The sequence below is a fragment of the Gasterosteus aculeatus genome, chromosome X, assembly GCF_964276395.1.
Source record: "Gasterosteus aculeatus chromosome X, fGasAcu3.hap1.1, whole genome shotgun sequence".
NCBI lineage: Eukaryota > Metazoa > Chordata > Actinopteri > Perciformes > Gasterosteidae > Gasterosteus > Gasterosteus aculeatus.
Window position 1 is genome coordinate 20,750,164 of NC_135698.1, and position 16,564 is coordinate 20,766,727.

General features: G+C 42.1%; 1 long non-coding RNA gene across 1 annotated transcript; it reads right to left on the reverse strand.

The window, feature by feature from the left end:
* Positions 1 to 95: 95 nt before the first annotated feature.
* LOC120808664 (uncharacterized) lies at positions 96 to 1,772 on the reverse strand. The gene is made up of 2 exons (XR_013451042.1): positions 1,599 to 1,772; positions 96 to 1,079 (listed from the first exon to the last, which is right to left on the reverse strand). It is a non-coding gene; the product is annotated as an uncharacterized LOC120808664 (long non-coding RNA).
* Positions 1,773 to 16,564: the final 14,792 nt, after the last annotated feature.

Sequence of the window (16,564 nt, forward strand, 5' to 3'; positions counted from 1 at the left end):
GCAATGTTTGGACTGAAATGTTTTTCACTCCTTTTATTTTTGTCGATTTTTGAAGTGGAGTTGTATTCTACGCTATAGAAGCTCGACACCATTACTTTTTATGCCCACACGCAGATTTATTTACATGCCAGTGGCATATTTCCTGGTCTGTTGTGCCACTTTCATGGAAGCTGGAGCATGAAATACATTTTACACGAGCTGAAGCTAATCCGTGGCGGCTTGATTAGGTGCTAAAAAGGGAGTAATTCACCAGATAATGAATACAACCACAAAAAAATGTCAATGATGACGCATAATCCCTCAATAATTGTCACATTTGGTCACCATTTTTATCCAATATCCTCCCTGTAATTCAGAAAAAAATCTATGTGGGAAATGATGCCAGTTATGTACGAATGCCTGAAAAAACAAACAGCGTTTCAGAAAGCAGCCAAAATCAACAGTCTTTTCCCTCAAAGTAAAAGTTTTCCAAACTCGCCGTGTGCTCCTAGTTTTCAACTCGCACAAGCAGTTGAAAACTAGGAGCACGTTGGCCAATCCAAGAAATAACAAAGTACAAAAGACGAGACGTCCCTCCACATAATTCTGAAAGTCTTTGAACAAAGAGGGATTTTCTGGTCTTTTAAAAGAAATGGACAAAGAGGAAAGCCGAGAAAGGGTCCAGGTTGACTATCTCTCCCCAACACACATGGTCAAACTCCCATCCAAGCGATGCCTGTGGTGTCCGTTGTCAGCTGGCGGAGACGCACCCGGCTGACATTGTGACAGCCGCTATTGTTTGCCAGTACTCAGACAGTTGCTTTATTATGGAAGAGCAGAGCAGCAGCAGCAGCAGCAGCAGCCTGTGGTCTCGCTGAGCTGCCGTGCAGATGTGACATTTAGCTGGCCGTTGCCTCGCAGGTTCCTTTTAGCATTTAGGTCACAATTTTTGTCACTCTCATTTATCTTTACGAGCTCACCTTGATGAGTTTCCCTGCCGCCCTGAGGCCACGGACCCTCATCTCCCGATGAAGCCAGCAATCGATTTTGAAATGTCGAATTCTGCATTCTTGTATGCGTGTGCTTCAGTACCTTGACGGCTGTGGAATTTTAATCAGCGGTTCATAATTAAAGAATAACATAACAAAAGGTAGATAACATGGTATTGCGATTCACTGCAAGCAAGAGAAAATGTCTCATCCTTGAATGTGTTTCTATGTGAAGTTCTGTTTATCGCTCCCAGCGACTGAGGATCAGCTGAGACATTAGGAATTCAGTTCTGAATTAGTTTAAAGCCGTAATCTGGCATGGGTACTCAAGTTATGAGCTGTACATTTTAAATGTCTCTGTGGATTAAAGATGTACTTCTCATTTATTTCCCATTTTTCCTTTGCTGTTTTTTGATTTGATTTTACAGTACAGATTAAGGTACACACAAAAACATTCTGCATCTCCTGCTTGTTCAAATTAAAATGACTACATATCATCCCCCCTCTTACAAATAAAGAATGTGTACAACATCAACATGTAGCCATATTAACAAAGGCTGCTTCAATTTGTGCCGCTAGTGGTTTGCAAAGAAACGGGAAGGCACTGTGGTTCACTTGGTGTGTTTTTACCGAAGAGCACGCGTGTGGTAGATGATGCCCTCTGTACACGGATCACAGCGGCAGAAGGACTCGCTGGTTGGCCGTACGAGACGTGTGCTCCCCGGCAGGCAGTGAGAGGCGGCTGCTGGTGCCGTCGACGGTTAAATGCAAAATTTCAGAGCGAAGTTTCCTGAGTCCTGAGTCCTGGGGGGGGGGGGGGGGGGGGAGGGGGGTGAATGAGATTAAAGCTGAGCTATCAGAGAAGTCAAGCAGCTCATTGTCACATGGAGTGCATATTAAAGCGGGATTATAGATGTCACACACGTTAATCCTATCCAACAGGTGTTGGAGTGCTGATTACGTGAGCGGTTCAATGACTTTTTCCTCAACAATAGCTGCAGATAGTAAAGACAAATAATTTTTTCTCTTAAAATAATCTTATTTTTTATTGCTGGATATTGAGTTTTTATTATTGGGATGTGTTTGCACTTCACAAAAACTGCAAAGATGTTCCACCTTCGTACGACAGACTCTGAGCTCCTCCACCAGAGCTCCTCCTCTGGTCATCTGATAATAAAGATATTTGTGCATCGATGTTTATAATCTTGTGCCAAAGATGATCATCTACATCCGAGGTCGACTACCAGCACCTGGGTTTTGCCAGAGCCCCCCCCCTTGTTTTAGCATGTTTATGTTCCAACTGTATATTCCTGCTCCGAAGACAAAAACCTGTATGTGTGTCAACTCTGTCTCCGGTGCGCAAACACTAAATATCCTGCTGTGATGATTTTACACTCGTGTCGGTGCCCCTAACCCCAATATGTGCAAACAGCATTTAAGAATGCATGGATTCTGTTTTTCAACAAACACAAAAAAAACCCAGCTGTCCAGCTTTTGTAATGTTGCAGCACCGTTTCAAATGCAGGAGTGTGCAGAGTCTGTGCAAGTCATTCTTAAGTTGCAGCAGACGTCTCTCAGTCGTCTTCATTGTTTGGTTGATAAAATATACCCAAGCGTAATATATTGTCTCCATTACGACAATGTAGATTCATCATGAGGTTGTTATGGCAGCTTCCTCCTCCAGAAATAGAGGAACCTATCCAGCAAAGAGGAACTCAGGCTCAGCGAGGGCAATCCTCTCACTCTCTGGTTGTCATGGTAACATATTAGACACTAGGATGGATGCACATTTTTCAGTCTTATTGGCCTTTTTGCTCAAGTCTATTATAAAGTTTCCATTTGTGATTATTGTTATGCATAATGGTACATTTACACATAGCTATTGATCGCTGTATAGGGATATGTGTGCTACCTTGTCTCCTTAATATAGATTTCAACAAGGCCTGCTGCCAACCAGTTTGTGCCTATAGGGACGGGCATGTAAATAAGGCTTGCATGTCTCAGACAAGCTGTTTCCACATTACCAATTCTGCCATTTTGACAAGGGCTCTTGCAATGCACAGCAGGACAAATATTACACAAGCTACCAGATGGTGGCCTAACTGATGCATCCATGCCATAGGACAAGCACTGGCACAATCGTAATACTTTGTAAGAACGGCTGTTGAATACATGGGGGAACCTGAGGGAACAACTACGCCAAGGAGGGCTGATGAATTTGAGAGCAGTGTAATACATCAAAACTGCAAAAGTAAAGAAAGATACATCACAATAATAAACACAAAATGCAACTTTTTAACAAATCTGACATGCAAGTCACAGACCTGTAATCCGATCAAATCTGCCAATGTGAAGAAGCCGTGCTGAATGAGGCCCACTGGGTGTGACGCAGGTAAACACACACCTCCACACAACGCACACAACTGCTTTTCTTAATCCAAGGGGGAATTTATAGAACTCGCTCTCAATTCTGCCTGATACGTTATCTCACTTAGGACAGCTGGCTAACGGCCGTGTGGTTGCCATGGAAACATGCTCAATTTTTGACAGAGAGAAATAGAAAAAACAAAGCAGTTTCATCATTAGAGCACTCAGTGATACAAAGGAAACAATGGAAAGAAATATATAACAATTGTATGAAAGGCGGTTTTCTTTTTAAATACGGCGAGCTGTGTTTAAAGATGCAGAACTGTGAGCAGGTTTTTACGGTAAATGTACATTTTAATTACAGGAATGTCTGCAGGAGCGGTTAACTTCACGTGATCTCTATGAAACAAATGCATTACAAAGAGACGTGACTGTTCTGAAGTGTATGATTTAACTGTTTGATTCCTTCACTGTTGATTTGCCCGGAGACTCTGAAGTCCGCGTCTGAAAACAGCCACAAGGCACCGTGCCCGGTTGTTACAAATGAAAATATACAAATGTGCTTTTTATAACCAAGAAACTCTCACCGAAACCTTTCCTTCTTTCTCTCTCCCTCCTCGTTCTGAAAGGCGGCCATTTGCAAAATAATGATTATGCAAATATCACAGTATTAACACTCTAGAATAGCCAGTGCTATTATTTTTGATCATTTCCACCTCAGACCAGTAAATAACGTTTTTCATATCTGCCACTTTGAATTTCTTTGGGTTGATAACAAAGACTGAAAGTTGTTGTGACGGCATCACGTTCAGGAATAACAGCAGTACACGGATGGTAGATGGTAGATGGACTGTACAGCACTTTTCTAGTCTTCCGACCACTCAAAGTGCTTGAACACTACAGGACATCATTCACACCCATTCACACACTGCTGACAGGAGCTGCACACACAGAGCCACCTGCCATCAGTAACTACCATCCACACACTGCAGTCGCAGCTACAGGAGCAATGTTGGTTAAGCGTCCTGCCCAAGGACACATGGACATGCGGGTTAGCCGGGCGGAATCAAACCCTCTGATTGGAGGACGACCGTGTCCCCACTCGCCCACGGTCGCCCCAATTAGACATCCTCTCCTATATCCTCCTTAAAAACGTACAAATGTAGCAGATTGTTTGAGAAATAAGTGGTGGGAGCGAACATGAGTGCTGCTTCTACTGGCTGTGAATTTTGAGCTCTCTGCTGTTACAGGTCGATTAGCTCTTAATCTCTCCTGTAAGTGCCATTAGAAGAGCTTTAAACCATCACTAAATGTAATGTCCTGCAGTACAGCTGCCAGTTTACTTATGTACTTAAGCATGTAGTGAACTTCAATGACATGTACAGATTCTGTCAGCATAGCTTAATCGATATTAGTATTTTGCACAAAAAAATGATTGGTTAGACATTAACTGATCAAGTTTAAAGGAGAAGTTCATGGTATTACGCTTTGGATAAAAGCGTCAGCTAAATGAATGTAATGTAAAATGCTTGACAAGGTTTAATGTGAAGGAATCTAGAGCTGCAATGATGAAATATCGACAATTTTTATCATTTCTTTAGAACCCAAAGATCTGATAATGATTTAGATCTTGCATTCAAACTAAACATGATGATCTCTACATTAACTGCTGTGAACCTGTTGATTAATCCCAACAACGGCTTAATAAAATTGCTTAATCTGGCTTTCTCCTGAAGTACTTTTGTTCCATGAAGAATCCCTTTAAATAGTATTAATAATATCCAGTGAAGAAGGAGTAATGATAAGAGAAAAGACAGAGCAAATGATGCCCAGTGGTTCAGACAGACCTTCACACAGAGTCACATGTAAGCTCGTGTGACTTCACCCCAACGTGGTGGACAGCTGCCTGAGATCTTCCATTATGAACAGCGTGGCGCAGGTGTCTGCTTCCTCTCTGACTCATCCTGGTAATAATCTGTCTGACTGGCTGTTATTTCCAGGCTAATTGATGTCTAAAAAGCAAACCCTGTCCAGGTCTGAGAATAGCTGCCACCCACTCATCTCGCAGGAATCCAAAGGGGCTTCTGCTCTCCTGTCAGTGCCGGTGCAATGTACAACCACAGCATAGTAAACCCGCATTAGTCGCTGACGCCGTTTATTCATGACACAACAGATATTATGAGCAATTTGCCTGCAATTGTCTGTAAAACGTGATTGCAAAAAGAGGTGTTGCGGTTTTAAACAGGAGCACGACCTCCTGCCGTGAAAATGCTTCTGAGACTAAAGTCAGGCAATCCAAGAGGACGTCTGCCTTTCTCTGCTGAAAGCACACAAAGGAGTGTTCAAGGGGTCAAAGGTGGTCTGGATAACAAGTGGCTCCGCTGACCCTCCCGGCTGGCACTTTGGGCCGTGTTCCAATTACACCCTCACCTGCTCCCCCTCTGACCTGCCCCCCTGTCAGCCTCTGATCCCTCTCGCTTGTCTTGCACCCATCTGCGCCACGAGTTACAATGGTCCAAACTGGAGCACTCAAATTACTTAAAATAGCCAACAACTGTACGTGTGTGTGTGTGTGTGTTAGTGAGAGGAGAGGGGGCCGATGGTCCGTTTTCTTGCGTCAGCCCCTCCATGGCAACCAGGCGTTGCTGGAGAGTGTTTCCTCTTCTCCTTTAAACGTTCCATGTCATTAACATCAAAGAAAACTGTCCACACCAATATCGCAAATGACATTTTGTCCGTGGCGTCACGGCGGAGCATCCTCACGCGCCGACTTGAAGTGTTAAACATAAATTAACACAGCACGCAAGTGACAGTAGAGACAACACTCAGGCTTTGTTGGTTCCCCGCTCTCTCTCCCTGCGTGCACAATGTGCAGAGTGCCTCTATTTACAAAGCGCGGTGTGTCAGTTATGACAGGCGAGGGATTTTCACAGTAGTGACCAAGCAGAGACGGATGAACGCTGCCTTTAATTATGACAAAATGAGGTGGTGCATTCCTTTAGTGTGGTAATGCGCAGATAGAGTGCAGTTTGCCTGAGACTAAATCATTTTTGCTACCCGGCTTCAATTTGACACAACCAAACTTCTAATGTTGAGGAAACATTTGGACCCCTCTCTTAAGGTTCAGGATTCCCTTTGTGAAAGTCTAAAGCGCACAAAATAAATGCAAAAATAAGCAGAAAATACCCTCAAGAGATTTAATAACACATAATAACATAAGGATGAAATAGTGTAGACCTCCAAAATCTAAAAAGAATACACACAGACCAAGTTCTCAATAATAATCTCCATAATCAAACTTACCTCTCATTTCTTGCTTCATCCGTTGGATTAAATCCATCCATGTGATTGGCTTCTGTCCATGTCACTCCTGATCTGCGTTTTAGTGAGGTTCAATGAACGTACCATGAGAGGGACGGTGCAGAGAAAGCCACATGGCAGCAGCGATATCGCCCGTCTCGACAGGCCTAATGAAAAGCACCAGACTGAACAATTAACTGCTCACAAAAGAACTGTCTTTTTCTGTAACGCTTTTAAACAATTGCTTTTGAAATAAATAATTTCCCAGCTTGTCTTCAGTGAAGCTGAAGGCGCCATGGCGTCCCCATCTTCATGCTGCCAACACTCATCTGCCATCGGCCCGTCAGTTAGCAATCAAATTACACTTCATCTGTTTCCCCGTTCAGGTGCAGCTGTGCATGCTTGTCGAGGTGTGTGTGTGTGTATTTGCCAAATCCTCAAACTCCTCTCACGTCTCGCTTTTACCGACCAACAGTTCCAAACACAAAAGGTCAAGTTTATTATTACAGTCTGCAAAACCACCAAATATTCACTGTTTTGAGAAGCTAGAACTACACATTTATGGCAGTTTTGCTTTGAATGATCACTGCTAAATTTGTTTGTCAAATTATAAAGAGACCAGATTTTTCATGATATACGACACTAATTTACCTGAATATTTAAGTATGATTGTGGCACATCAAAATTATAGCGTTTAAAATGGTCTTTGTTAAAATAATTGTAACACTGAGTAGCGATTGCTGCTCGTGATTGATACGTAACAGGGAGGATGTGATCTGCTTCGGTTGTTCAAGTTAATGGTGGTTATTTTAGCTCACAAATCACTGGCAGAGTCATCAACTTGCAGAGTGGACACAAAACCAGATGTATTTTGGCCTTCTATTAAGTTGCTCGCTGAATTAAGATTAATTAGCATACACCAGTCATTGGCGGAGTACAGCCCTCAATCTGCAGAGAGCAATCAAAGCAGATTAATTTTCTCCTGCCATTGAACTGCCTACAAAATTAAGATGAATCACTGTTTGCGATTGCAACTGAACACATCAGCTAAAAAGAAATTGCCGGCCAAATATTCTGTTCTTTGCTAGTAAGAAAGGCTAGATTGCAGATTTGCAGTTCAGTTAATCAATGAGCAGGTCGGGAACACAAGCAAACTGACGAGGAAAATAAATGATCTCAATTTGATCTGCTTTATTTTAGCTGATGCTGATCTATTCAAGCATGCAGCAATCGGCCCTGATAGGGATCATTGAATTATCACGTCTTGAAGATATTAAATTGAACCTGAAAGCCAGGAGCGGCGATACGTCTCCCTGCATGCTGCGGTCCTCCGAGTGTTTGGGCGAGGCCTGTGTGCAACGTCTGTCTTGTGTCATGTTGAGTTAATGTGATTCATGACAAATCAAATTGAAATCACCTTGCCTGCTTTTTCCAAGGGATCAGAGAAGGAAAGATGAGTGAGTCCGTCTCTTCCTCCCCCAACCAGTCTCAAAAGGGAAACACACACACACACACACAAATGCACAAATGAAGAGAAAGACCGAACACAAACCCTCGGCTGCTTTCCGTATGAACAATTGACAGATGGAATCAAACAGTGAGATAAGATGAAAGGCGAGATGCAATATGTCTGTTCTCATGAGTGTGCGTGCGTGCACGATCAAAGCTAATCTCGCCTTTCCTCAAGGCGATCCCGAAAAAAACCTAGTGTCACTGTTGGCTCAGCGGAGGGTTGAGTGCGAACGCATCGCTATGATTTGTTTTATTCTTCAGATCCAAGAGAAAATACGACAAACAGAATCCCAATGTAAAATGGGAAAATACATAAGTCAGATGTAAACAATCACTTGCCAGATTCAGGCCAAATGGATGTATTATATTATTTATTATAAAATGTGCAAATAAATGTTGATTTAAGTATTGAAGGAAAATTAAGGGCAATTCCCTAAAAGACAACAAAGCAGAGGAAGGAAGACTTTAGCAGACTGGAGGAATTCAGCCGAGGATTTCAGGAATGACAACACCTGTTTTGGTGTCTCTGCATCTGCAGCTTAGAATGAAAAACATTCCACTCAAGATCTTTTTTTGATTGAAAATCAAACATCCTTTGACTGCTTTTTTTCTGTATTCTGTGTTCTTTCTTGTGATCTACTGAAATGAGATTGTTGGTTTCACAAATGATGCTCGGGTTGATGATTCATGCTTGGTTTAACCGCTTTGTCGTGTGTAGCCAAACTCAAATACTGGGTGGAATAACAATGGTTCCGCTGGCTTCTTTGTTCTGCATGAGGTACGGCCAAAGACACCGTGTTACAAAAAACAACTATATCCAGGAATTAGCAGAGAGGACAAATGCAGAGCGTCGCTGCAGGTGTTCTGGAAGGTTTTCCCTCTATTCTGTGGTTCTAAATGTTTTTCTGCATTTTGATCCCACTAATAAAACTAAAGAAATGTAAATAAATACACCGGTTGGCAGCAGGCCTTGTCTGTACTGGTTGAAGTCTAATGTCTTCCTCAAAGCACTTTAAATAAATTTACAGATATTGCAACACAGAATAACACCTTAAGTTAATTCGATGTATTTATCACCTATAAACTCTCATAAAAAGAAGTGACAATCCTTTCCCCTGGATTCATTCTATAGCCAGTTTTTCTATGACAACGTTCCAAAGGTAAACTAACCTAAATCAATAATAAAGACACCTTTTGCACACACACACACACACACACACACACACACACACACACACACACACAAACACAGATATATTCAAGATCAGTAAAGAATAATGTCTTTTAGAGACAGATGCATGTTTGAAACATGCACTCACACCACCTTGAACCATTTCAACAGGGCAGAGGACTTAGTGATTCGTTAGTGAATTCATGAATTATTCAGCTATTACTGTTTTTCGTATCACCACACAAAGCTTCAGGCTATTCACCTCCAGTCGCTGCAGCTCAAAGTGCTTCCTTTACACCAGAGGATTGACCATCAATGCAGTGGCATACTTAGTGTTTTATCAACTCTTATCAAAGCTGCTTTGACACTTCCCAAATTAGCAACTCACAGGGTCTGGTAACTGCAATTAGAGCAGAGCAAAGCAAATATGTTCAGAGACTAGCCCTAAAGTTGTTCCTAATCTATCCACGTTTTGCTTTTTACAAATGGAGCAAAAGCATCTTTGAAGAACCAGAACATACTATAATCTATTTAATTGCAGTTTGGGTTTCGGGTTTCAGATCTATCGGATAGAGTTTATGAGCTATCAGCCCCGGGCTTCAGTGAATGAGCGGCCTTTATATGGTCAGAGGGATCTTGTAATGCCGTCACGCACACATAGGGTCAGAGGTCAGCTCATCAGTCATGAGGAGCGTGCTGCAAAGAGCCCTATACTTACATCGCCAGGTTGCCTGATTAAAGGCAGCTAGATGCCCACTTACAGACATGCACACGCACACACACACACACACACACACACACACACACACACACACACACACACACACACAGAAGGGCTCTTGAATGCGTCTGAATCGCTATCTAACGAACTCTCGCAATCACACAAAGTGGCTCATGCTGATCGTGTAATAAAGTGCTGATCGCTATTCCTCATCCAATCAACAATTCCAGAGAAAATACATTTGTCACAGATGTCTAGTTCTTGCTCGTCTGTGCGTCTAAGTCTAACAGCTCTGAAGACGGTAATATGTTAATTATCTAATGATTCATTGTGATCATCTCTCATTTATCACCAGTCAAATACACAGTTTACAGGGATGGTAAACAGGAAAACATAAGTAAACATTTTTCACTTTTAATGAGTTGAGGAGGAGGAATATGCAAATTGTCTTAAGTTGCTGGAGTGTAAACTTCAACCAGGACAGAGCTGCTCCAATTTCTCCAAACTTCATTCATCTTACATTTTAGTTTTATAGTGACCTACAAAAACACCTGCAAGCAGACTCTCTAAATCCAGTATGGAAGCTCCACACAAACCGCTTCATCTTGTGGAGGAGTCCAAGGCCCGACACGCCTGTCGTGCTGACACGGTTTGCAATAACTGCTCATGAGCAGAGTTCACAGAACGGCCATCAACAGGACATCTTATTGATTGATGGAGACATTTGTAAAAATAAAAACACTTTTTAAAATAAATACACCCAACACTAAGTGTTCAGACTGAGGGTACGACTTCACAAGGCATAAAAGGCGTGAAGGTTTTACGAGGTACCTTTATCTATTGATCTACACAGGGAGGACTGCATTGTGGTGCCAGTGTTGCTGTTACACAGGAAGTTGGAGACCTTTGGTCCCCACGGCAGCTGTGCATCGTGTGTCTGTGTCCCCTGAGCTGTTTCACACAGACCCGTTTTAAGTGTGTCACTAAAAGCCTCAACGGTAAACATTACATAAATAGTCCTTTGCCGTGCACACAGCCTGTGCATGCCCCTCCTGTAGAGAAGGACTCCCTGCACAGCCTCAATGGACTTCAATGTTTGTGCCATTGAACTGAACATCATCTCAACACCACAACTGCAAAACATCCTGAGACAGGATTATAGATCATCTAAAGTACAATAATGACGTTGACAATGTTAAAGTCCTCAACAAACACTTTATAAGTGGTCGCCAGGCCGGTAATCAGCCAGCAGCTTTAGAGGAAACTCTAAATCTCGAGGAATCACTCTTCAAAAAAACTCTTCGAATATAAACAAAATGTCTTTCAATGTCCTGAAGTCTACATGAAAAAAACAACTGAGGCAGATACACTGAAAGTGGAGATGAGACATTGCAAGGTGGAAAAAGCCTTAATTGGATTTCTTGGAAGTGGGAGGAAATATTAAGGTCAGGAGGTCAGTCCGTGTCTTATATCTCCGCTTTCACAAGAAGCCCTTTTCTAACTTTCAGATATACAAACTGCTTTTATACAAACGTTCCTTTCGCCGTCATTCAGACTCGCTATTGAAAAAAAAAGTTGAGTGCGATGAGTTAAGAAGTTTTGATCGCAAGGAAGAAAGTTTCGAAAATAACTCATTTGGGCCGCTTGTATCCGTGACATCTTTTTTCGGCCACGACTCCGACTCCGAGGGTCGGTACGTAGACCGGCGGATACTTCTTCACCGAGAAGGTACCCTCACACGTGAACTCGGCACCCCGTCCCTCAGCACCACTTTACTGAAGCTAATACGTTTCAGTTTATTTCCTTTCTAAGAAAAGAACAAGGCGGAAAAAAATCTGATTGGTTACTCATTAAAAGCTTTGAAAGGAACACACAATTGCTTTTCTTAATTAGTTATTGATCATTCATGCTGCTTCTGATTTTGTTTTTTTGTTAATTTACCAACTTTATTAGTGTAAAAAGTTGATGATTACATATCCTCAGTTATAATATATATGAACTGAAACATAACATTTTCTGTTAAAAAGATATTCTCTCCATTTGTCACCCATATTCTATTGTATAAGTGAATTACTGGAAGTTAAGACCTCTCACAGGAGTCTTAAGATCTGCTAACGTGCAACCATGCTGCTCATCAGCTATTCTACAGTCTGTCATTTTCACTGCCTGCTGTCCTTAGGCACTGTTTTATTATTTTATGACACTGTAAAGATAAAAAGAAAAATCTATCATATCCAATGGTTTTGGTTGAGAATAGAATTGATCTCAGCGCTGAAAAATCCTGAAATGTTTTCTCACGAAAAACCTTGGACCAAATCGACAGTGAGGGCACCAATCGCTGCAGAATACGTGGTTCCTCTGCAGGTGAAAAGCTGTTAAACTTTGCACAAAACCCCCCCCAACTTCAGATAAGTGGGATTGCTGCAATAATGCTTCGTTTTTATTCACACACACAAAAATAGTTCCAGTGCTTTGGTCTCGGCTGTGACGGTGACCATGACCATGATTTCGTTGTTATTCTGTCTCCACAGTAGGACGCTTGCAGATATTCACATCAATTTGTTTTGTAAGCTTTCCCCAAAAACCTCATACACAATTTAGGTGGGCCACCAGTTACATTAGTGTGCATCAGTCTGAAGGGCAGCGGCTCTCCTCATTCGGAGTGAAGGGTCCTGTTATGTGATGGTGACAGGGCACTGAGACTTTCTTGTTTACACGCGAAAAGAGCCGACATGTTATTGAACAGTGGGGAAAATTTAATGGAGTTGTTCTGTGCTGTCTGACATTTCTTTTGGCCTTTTCTTCTTTTGAGTTTGTTGTCCAAAAGAGATTTTTCGAGCTTTGACTGAGAAATTGTAAGTAGGCCAAAGCGAGCGCAGATTTTGATTTACAGTGGGAGCCATCGCTTTATGAATTAGGACTCTTTGCTTATAGCATTAGTAGTTATTTAGAGCAAAGTCATTTGGGTTGTTAGCATGTCACCTCACAGCATGATATCCACATTACGTTAGCCTCTAAACTCTTACACATACTGATACAATTTTCTTAAATATTCAAGATACATTAAATTAATACATTGTATTATTAAATAGAGCAAATCTTTCCTTCTTGGAATTCTTTACATACATTTATCAACCTATATAGTTATGCCATTTCAAAGTACCTAATATGTCTATAGAATTGATACATTTTTTAAAATTGATAAATTGTGACGTTTCTCTTACCAAAAAGTGAAACATTCTAAAAGGTTTGATCAGACCACCAATCCATGATCCGACTAATAGTTTCTCTCGGGTATCCTTCCTTCCTCGCGAGAAACATCTGAAAAAAATGGACCTTAATGAAAGTGATTAATTTACCTGCAGATTGAAATAATAATGATGTGTTTTGACAATAAAAAAGTTTGTAATTATATGACGATGGTGAAATGCAGTTGGATTAGAAACTGGGAGAGAAAGTAAAGCTTCAGTGTGATGCCAGGAGCGATTTTTCACTTCACATTGAGTCGGCCGTGACATCGTTTGGACGTATGCGAATGATTCCCAGAAAAGGTTTGACTCAGCAGTGTGGATAAAGCTCAAAGTAAGAAAAGTTTAGGATTTATTCTCCTAAAATCCTTCCTAAAACAAAAATCTTTCTATATCTATAAATGCCACATAAATTGATATTCTGAAAAGGCTAGTTTCTCTGTGTGTATGTATGCATATCATTTAACTTACCTCCAGTTTTTGTCGATTTTGGTGAGAAACGCAGTATTTAAAGAGAGCCATAAAATCGTGGCCTGTTGCTTTGACCTTTTTCTTTGACAAGGAACAATGTCTTGACATGATTGAGTCTGTAGTTGCTGATGTTAAGAAACAGCGTGCTGCTTTCAACATGGAGAGCGTTGCAACATACAACGCTACCCTTGAAAGAAATGAAGAGGAGACGCTTCCCTGAATGACAGAAAGCACGCTCACATCACAGCCACCCGCCAGGGGATTTGGTGTGTCTGATTTTATTTTTGCAAATGCATGTGTCAGCATCAGCGTGGAGGTACAAGGTGTCCTTAACCAGCACCCTGAAGGGCCACTTTTCACACTCATACTCAAACAATCCAATTAAACAAGAAAACAGCTCTTTTGGAATTTGAATTTTCTGATCTTTTGCATCTCAGCAAAGCAAAAATAAAGAACTGCACCCAGACGTCCAAAAAGGACACTTGAGAGAGCTGCAAGATACAAATTTCCATTAGCAGCATCCCCCTAAGAGCAGAGGACAGGCAATGACTTGCAGGGATTTGCACAATTCCCCATGTCTCGACTGACCTCTATCTAGTGCATGTGCTTAAGCAGGGCCCCTGAGAAAAGCTCAACAACCACGTGCACTCTCTTTGTTACCATGGGGTTTACACGGTATCCGCTGAGGGACACTTAATTCATAGCTGGACTATATTTTGCAACAATGAAAATCATTTTAAAACCACCAATACAAATGCCTTGCAATAAGAACCCAGCTCCAGAAGCCTGTGCTGTAGAAGAGAGAGGCGTCCAAGAGAAAAATACAGACAAGCCTTTCCAAAAGTTATTTCTTTGCACCTAAACCATATAACAAGCTTAACAATCTCTATTGAGTATTGAGTGAAAGTCACATCTGTATCAAATACCCTGCAGGTTTAATGGTTTAATGAAGCCTCTTTAAAAATAAAACTTTTTCTTTTTTAAATCTACCGCAGCTTGGCCAAAAGGAAGAAAGTCCACGAATGATCATGTGACACCGAAACAATCCACGCAGCCAGCTTCCCAGCTTTGTACTCATTTACCATGACCTCGATTCCTGAGTACATCTCACGCCACTCAATATTTTATAAGAGTTGTAAGAGAATTGTGTAATGTTTACTCTCCGGCGCTGCGGGCGATGTTAAAAAAAAACAGCAACCCTGGCAAGAATTTCATCACAGCTCTTTTCTGTGACAAATACAATCATCTTATATGGTGTTGTGATGGATTCCAGTTTTTTTTAATCGTTAACCAATAGTTTTTGGTTCACATGTAGCGCAAATGCAATATGATGCACAGAAAATGGCTGCGAGCTTTTCCCCTGACAAGTGTGTCTGTTTGCACTGAATGTAGAGAAAACGGCACTAAGAACACACAAAACGCACTCGTTATATCGCGGCTCTGCATATTCCTTCCTGGCGGATCGTCACACAGCCCGATCCCTGCTCAGCCTCCCTCAGGCCGCCCTTCCGGCACACTCCCCCTCTGACAGGGACTGGCCCCCCAACCGGAGCTCCCGATCTTGCTGCACGAGGGCGAGCCGAGACGGCACGAAACCCACAGTGCACCGCGGGAGCACCTATTGCTCGCCCCGGTCCGGGGACCAATGTGTGTCGTGTCAATCGGCCATATGCTGGTGCCCTGCGATTCCTCGCTTCGATGAGATCCTCCATCACTTCCTCTGTGGTGTGAACTGTCACTTTGTCTGTGGTGTGGCGTGTGTGTGATTTGTGGAGTTTTGACACTTTATCAACATAGGACGCTGTCGGTTTGGCCCCCAGATCACCTTCCAGCGATGTGTGTGTGACCGGATTGGTCCAAGGCTTCTCGTGCACATTGACCCGAGGGTGTGGCCGTACCTCGGGAGACGCCCGGGCTCTCCGGCCGCCATGCAACATCAGGAATCGGCAGAGCGGAAAAGAAAGGCAGAGCATCACAGTTACAGCATGTTCCATACACACAAGCTGTGCTGAGACTTCCACACCAAGTCACTGGTGCCAATACTGGTTTGTCTTTACGCCTGTGAATGTTACAAAAGCGACAGTTTTTCCCCCATAGTTTACTGTGCAGTTATGTAGAGCTATGTAGTTTAAAAAATAATTAGCTTTAATTTAACTCTGATCTCAGCACTGAATAGGGTTGATGAACACAGGGAGGTGGCCACACAGTGACACGATTTCCATCCCATTGTTCTCTTTTGACCAATATTTTTGACATCGCTGTCAACTCTTGTTTCTGTTCTACACTGTAGATTTTAAGGTAACGTTGTTTCGAAAGTTTAATTGGTGGTACTGTTAATGCTTTATTCTCGTATGTGTATAACTGCCTCGTCTACAAAGGATCATCATTTACCAAATGAACATCATGCCGTAACGAAGTAACAATTGAGACCGTAAACTTCCTTACAAAGCGACTTCTTTTTGAAACTGGAGGATCTGCCCCCTGCTGGCCGTTAGCTAGAACGCACCCTGTAAGCGCTTCCACGTTGACTTTCAGAGCCGCGAGGGAATCAATGCATTTAGGAGAGAAGAGATGAGTTTAACTCTGATAAGAAAGCTAATAGATGTGACAAGAACAGATAGATTGTGCTTGTGGGAGAGACAAAGAGGATTTGAAATGCATCACATGGTTATTTCACAGCGAGTATGTCACTAATGAGGGAAGTTGAGCAGAGAACTACCAGGAAGTATGTTTCCCTCAAGAGGAAATAATGTGATGTCACAGTAAAAGCAAAGGAATGCATGAACAGGAGATAAACATGAGCTCA